The sequence below is a fragment of the Spinacia oleracea genome, chromosome 4 (genome assembly GCF_020520425.1).
Source record: "Spinacia oleracea cultivar Varoflay chromosome 4, BTI_SOV_V1, whole genome shotgun sequence".
Lineage (NCBI taxonomy): Eukaryota > Viridiplantae > Streptophyta > Magnoliopsida > Caryophyllales > Amaranthaceae > Spinacia > Spinacia oleracea.
This window is the reverse complement of record NC_079490.1, coordinates 153,518,882-153,525,691: the sequence shown is the minus strand read 5'-3', so window position 1 is coordinate 153,525,691 and position 6,810 is coordinate 153,518,882. Positions and strand designations below refer to the sequence as shown.

The following is a 6,810-nucleotide window of genomic DNA, read 5'->3' as shown; positions in this document are numbered from 1 at the left end:
TTACGAGTCCTCAGGTATCTAAAGGGTTGTCAGGGTCAAGGAATTCTTTTGCGAAAAGATTGTAATTTGCATATATATGGGTTTTGTGACAGTGATTGGGTGAGTTGTCCCGTGACTCGACAGTCTTTGACGGGTTACTTTGTATTGCTTGGCTCTTCCCCAATTTCTTGGAAGACTACTACTACGTGTGAACTAAAATGGTTAAACAACCAACCGTGTCTCGCTATTCTGCTGAAGCAAAGTATCGCTCGATGGCTACTACTACGTGTGAACTAAAATGGTTAAAGTCGATCCTTTTCTGCTTAGGTGTTCGACATGATCGTCCGATGAGGTTGTATTGTGACAGTCAGGCTGCATTACATATCACGGTGAATCCCGTTTTTCATGAACGGACGAAGCATATTGAGATGGATTGTCACTTTGTTCGAGATGAGATATTATCTGGGAATATTGTGACATCCCACATTCATAAGGGAAATCAATTAGCGGAAATTTTTACCAAGGCTCTTGGTAAACCACAGTTTATGACACTACTTCGCAAGTTGGGCATTCGAGATCTTCACGCTCCAACTTGAGGGGGAGTATCAGAAGGAGGTTACTATTACTAACTATAGTATTAACATTGTAATTAGTGTGATTTATTTCCTTATGTTACTAGCTAGTATTATTGCCATTTAATTTTATGTTACTAGCATTATTGCCATTAGTTTCCATAGGCTACTAGTCTCCTAATACCTTGTATAAATATCTGATTGTGATTGTTGAGAAACCAAGGAAATACAAAAAGAATACAACTTCTCAAATACTCTCTATTGTTTTATCAAATATCAAAAATACTTCTGGAAATTGCAGGTCTGCATTCGTGATTAGGGAGCAATATTTAAAAGCAAAACCACCGATATTGCTGGGGATCACCGCCGTACGGGTTGTCCTTGAGTGGGATGGTCTTCCATCTATGATCGGTAAGCAGGCTATTTATGTCTTTAGGATCTTTTGCCAAATTAGCTATTCTTTTGACTTTAAATTAAAAACCAATTAACTTTGAGTTTTTTTTTAAAAAAAAATCCAATGAACCAATAATTTTTTTAAATAGTGAACCGTTTATAATTATTTTTAAGTAGTGAAATGATTGACGTTTTGCTTATACTTTTAGCCTCTTAGCAACTTCACAATTTTTATATGGACTTGCTCGGAAATATTACAAATATAAAGAATTAGTTGAACCGTTGTCGTGGATATCGTTAATTCGCTTAGATAAGCGAATTCGTTGTGTTAAACGAATTTGCTTGACAAACTCGATCAACCAAGAATTTAACATACTCTAAAACCGTGGCCGTGAAAGTAGCGTGAAGGAGAAGAGTAGTGCGTGCAATAGAGACGCCTAACAGTGAAATTTTTTGCGTCTTTTATCCCTACAAGTTTGACTACTTCACTATCTTACTATAGCCAATTTTTTTTTTAAACTACTGAAATCTCATTATTAAGTATGAAACTATGAATTGAATAAAAATTAATTAAAATAATGAATTAATAATTACCATATCATTGGAGTAAGAAATAGCAAACAATGGTGTAACTTGAGAAGATGATGTGTCATAACAAGCATAATACAAACTTGCCCACTATTGGAGTTTAGGTTGACAAAAGTAAATGTGATTAAAAAATTAAAATGGGTAAGCAAACGAACTTAAATTATTTCTATCGTGTATCATGTATGTATCGAAATTACAACATCATGAGCAACATTTGAATTATTTGTGGGCAATTTCAAAAGAAAAATCAATTCGAAGTATAAAGTAGACAAAAATAAAAGAGTAATAAAAAAATGGGAAAAGACCGACTCACTATATTTTTAAAAACAATGAACAAAACCAAACCGGTTTAATTGTTTTTGCCAAAAAAATAAAATATTTATTTTGGTAAATATATTTTAGCTAGTTTGGGAAATAGATTTTAAAACTAGCCATTTTGGTAAATAAATTTGTAAAAGTAGCTAGTTTGGTAAAAGATCATCATCTTTACTTGAATCATTAGTGATATTTCCGTAGGAACACTAACAAGAGAGGGGTGAATTATTTAGAGGAACTTGGTAAGTTTCTTGCGCAATTTAAACGTTAAAGGAACAACGATCAATAAACAAGAAGAATGTAAAAATGACAAAACTTCATTACACTGATCCAGAAGGAAAACTTCAACCTCTTTTATATATTGCAATGCCTTGAATACAATGCACTCAATAACTCGAGTTTTTCTCGAACACGAGTTTCTCACAACAATCTCGTTGATTATTGTGCTATTCTTTTCACACTCTCTCACTTACTTAACTCTAAATCACTCAAGGATCACTCAACCCTTAGACCCAAAACTCTAGGATCACTCAATACTTACACCCCACAACTCAAGGATCACTCACTCCTTAATTCTGAAAAATCAGATCAGAAAAAATAAGTTCAGATTATATCAGACCAGATCATATCAGATAGATCAAACCAGATCTGATCTGATTTGATTTTTCAGAATTAAGTTTAAATAAAAATCTACAAATATTAATATTAAATGACTTACGTGTAAAATGTTACACAAATTTATAATATTGTTATTATTTATTTGACTTGCTCATGATTTAACTATTCCTTATATTAGATAGACCTAGACATGATCTAGATAGAGGGGTTATGATATGGACATATCAGTTGTGATCTGAATGTGATCTATACAGATCGGTTCTAATTTGGGGATGATTTGTACAAATTTGGTTCTGATCTTGATATGATCGATTCAAATTTAGACATATCAAGATTATGAAAACCGATCATGTCTAGGTCATATCATCCCCAAATCAGAACATAATTCTGATCTGAACATAATCTATACCAAATTATGTACAAATGGGTTTTAATATGGACTTGATCTTGACAAATCAGTACAAATTTAGACATGATCTAGATAGATCGATCCGAATATATGGGTTCTGGTCCACACGTATGGGTTCTGATCTGGACATGATCTTTGTATATCAATCCTGATCTGGACATGATCTATACAGATCAATTCTGATCTAGACATAATTTGTATAAATCAGTTCTAATCTGGACATGATATGTACAGATTAATTCTGATCTGGTCATGATCTTTACAGACCAGTTTTGATCTAGACATGATTTGTACAAATCAATTCTGATATGGACATGATCTCTTCAAATCAATTCTGATATGAACATAATCTATACAGAGTTGATATCTAGACCACTTCTAATCTGAATATATCGATTCTAGTCTTGACATGATTTGTACAAATCGATTCTGATATGTACATATTGGTTCTGTAAGGATCAGACATGATTTCTAAGGATCAGTTCTGATCTAGACAAGATATTAGATCTCGATATGATCTGGAAAGATCAGTTATGATCTGGATATTATGTGATCATACCTGTTCTGGTCTGGATATATAATGGTTCTGATCTGTAAAAATCAGTTCTGATATGGACATGCATGTTCTGATCATATCGTTCCTGGTGTGGACTTAATGGTTTTAATTTGGACATGATGAATTTGAATCTTTTGTTAATGTTTTTTTATGCCTTAAATAATAGATTTTAATTGCACCGACAACAACATTCTTTTGTATTAAAGCAATAACAGTAATAAAATAATAGTAATAATAACAATTATATTAATATATACAAATAATAATAATAATAATAATAATAATAATAATAATAATATGATCTGGTCTGATCTGATCTAATCTGGTCTGACCTGATCTGATCTGATCTGATCTTATTTTTTCTAATCTGATCTGATCTGATCTTATTTTTTCTGATCTGATCTGATTAAATCTGAAATAAATAATAAGGTCCTGAAATAAAGTGAACTAAAAAAGGCCTTAGACTTATTCAGACATAATAAAAAGTACTTAGTATGACTTATTTTTAATAAATGGCTCTAAGGGTTGACTTATTCCCATCAACTTTTCCATGTTATTATACATGTGTATTTGTATTTTTATTGGAAAGTACACAATTCAATGTTGGGAATATTTTGTTGTTTTCAACTCATTTTTGAATTAAAAATAAAGGTATATTTCCCATATATATTTTACTCAATATGGTCACAATTTTCTACGAAATTTTAGGACAAATGTGTGATTAAAAATAATTATAAGTGTATTTTAGGGAATTAATATGAAATTAAAAAGAAAGAATTAAAATGGGAATACTCCATAACAATTTTGGACACCATAATAGAAAATAGGAAAAACATTATTTCCCACACTTGTTCTATTCTAAAAGGCATTGGAAAGTTAGGTACTTGAGCCCTACATGTGAAGTTGTATTTCTCATAAGTGAATTCTTTGGGCTAACAAATTCAAATTGCACTTGTTTTAGTGACTACTTCGTACTTTTTTGTTACAGGAGAAAGGAGTATAATTTTGTTTCTACTCGTCATTCTTCCGAGTAAGATAATTGCTTTCCTTCATGAACATCCATTCTTTGAATCGAAGAGCAAATAAGTAGAAGTCATGCATAATTACTTAGGTTTGATATTTCTTCGATTCTTAAATAACAACTTTGTATAAATATTATTTTTACAAGAAGTCAAAAACAATATTTTTCCTTTTTGGAATTTGGCTTGGAGCTCGAACTTAAGGACTTGATTTCTTCACCTATTTTGGTTTGACTTTTATTGTTTCTTGTTTGTTTTGGTATGGTCTGAATTTTTATTTTTATTTTTGAGTGTTTTTTGCTTTTTTCAGTTCTGATATGATTTTTCTAATCTGATTTAATAAGTAATAAGAATAAGATCTACACTTGTGATTTCAGTAATGATGGTATCTCTTCTTTTGTTAGCCTGTAGGTTATAAACTCAACACATTTGTAATATGTGATGTTATAATGATTGCAGTTGGCATATCACTACTAATATTTGGAAGTTGTTAGGGGTTAAAAAATAAAAAGAGAAGAAAGGAAATCAAACTTAGAGCAAAATACTTCAAGGACAAACTAAAGGTACAAGGATTTTTAGATAGCGACTACATTGCAAAGACTAAACTCTTGACACTATCAGCACTAAATAAATTGACAAACAACTTTAGCAAGGATTGTGTACTTGGACAAGGAGGTAAAGGTATTGTTTAAAAAGGAATGCTAAAAGATGGGCGCGTAGTTGCAGTGAAAAGATCAAGAGCCCTCGACCAAAGCCAATGGGGAAACAGCTCATCAATGAGGTAATTCTATTATCACAAATCAAAAATAGACATGTGGTTAAGATTATTATCGGATGCTACTTGGAAGATGATATACCTTTTATAGTTTACGAGTTCATTTGCAATGGAACTCTTTCGGAATATATTCAAAAATACGTTGATGAGTTCGTATTCACATGGGAAATGCGCTTCAGAATTTCTTTCGAAATTGCTTCTGCAATTTCTTATTTGCATTCAGAGTTTTCAACACCAATCTACCACAGAGACATTAAGTGTAGCAACATACTTTTGGACGATAAGTTTGGAGGTAAATTGTCGGATTTTGGAATATCAAGAGCAGTTTCGATGGAACAAACTCATTTGACAACTTGTGTCCAAGGAACTTTTGGTTATTTGGATCCTGCATATTTCTATTCCAGCCAATTTTTTGAAAAGAGTGATGTTTATAGTTTCGGAGTAATCTTGGTTGAGCTACTAACAGGTCAGAAACCAATTCGTGCACAAAGGTTAGTGGATCTTGATAACATAGAAAGGGAAGATGATAAGGAGGGAAGAAATCTGGCAATGTGTTTTATCTCGTCAATGAATGATTCCACTTTGTTTGACATTGTTGATCCAATGATTTTAGAGGGTGTCAGGAAAGGGGATATTATGGAATTCGCTAATCTTGCCAAACAATGCTTGAATCTTACTGGACTACAAAGACCGACAATGAAACAAGTTACAATGGTACTAGAGGGGATAAGACGTCGAAATTTAACCAGTATTCCTCCTAAACCAAACAATCAAGCCAAAGATTGGATAGCAGGAAGTTGTAGTATGACCACTTCATCCACGGAGACAAGTAATGTATATCTAAGATCACTCACATATGATCACATTGATCTCGCTAAAAATTCTGATCCTGATGATGTTGAGATGCCATTATTTCACACTTGTTGATGAAGAATCAAAGGCCTTTTTTTAATCATTTTGGTTACTTTGAATTATGTAATTTTCTTTTAATTATGTTTCCGTATGATATGATACCATAGAGAATCGTGGACTCACAATGTCTTGATGGTGATGAATACTCCCTCCGTCCCAGATTAGTTGTTACACTTACCTTTGCACAAAGTTTTAGGTGATAAGTGGTTGTTTGGTTATCAATTGTTATTTTATTGAAAAATTATTTTTTTAATTGAATGAGAGAGGGTGTGGGGACAAAAAAATGTAGTGGGAAGAGAGAGACAATATAATAATTGTGGGGTCATTCCTAATTTAGAAGTGTAACAACTAATCTAGGACGGATGAAAAAGGAAAGTGTAACAACTAATCTGGGACGGAGGGAGTAATTTTTTCTGAATAGTTCACTAGTTAGAATAGTTCTCAGCTCATATATGACGTGCTTCTCCATATCAAGAAATTTTGCCAAATCAAAGTGATCATGAATTGAAACTTGACAGAAGTGTTTCTCACTCATAAGACTTACATTGATCAATTCATATCGAATTTTTAATAGTAGAAATTTGGTATTAAGGTTAATTAGTGATCTTGAATTACAAGAATTGTGCGTCGTCACACTTGCATAGCCATGCCCATAGCCCATAGAGAAGAAACAC

At 32.3% G+C, this 6,810-nt stretch overlaps 1 pseudogene; it reads left to right on the top strand.

The window, feature by feature from the left end:
• Nucleotides 1-1,669: 1,669 nt before the first annotated feature.
• On the top strand, nucleotides 1,670-6,244 carry LOC110784651 (wall-associated receptor kinase-like 1; annotated as a pseudogene).
• The last annotated feature ends 566 nt before the right edge of the window (nucleotides 6,245-6,810 follow it).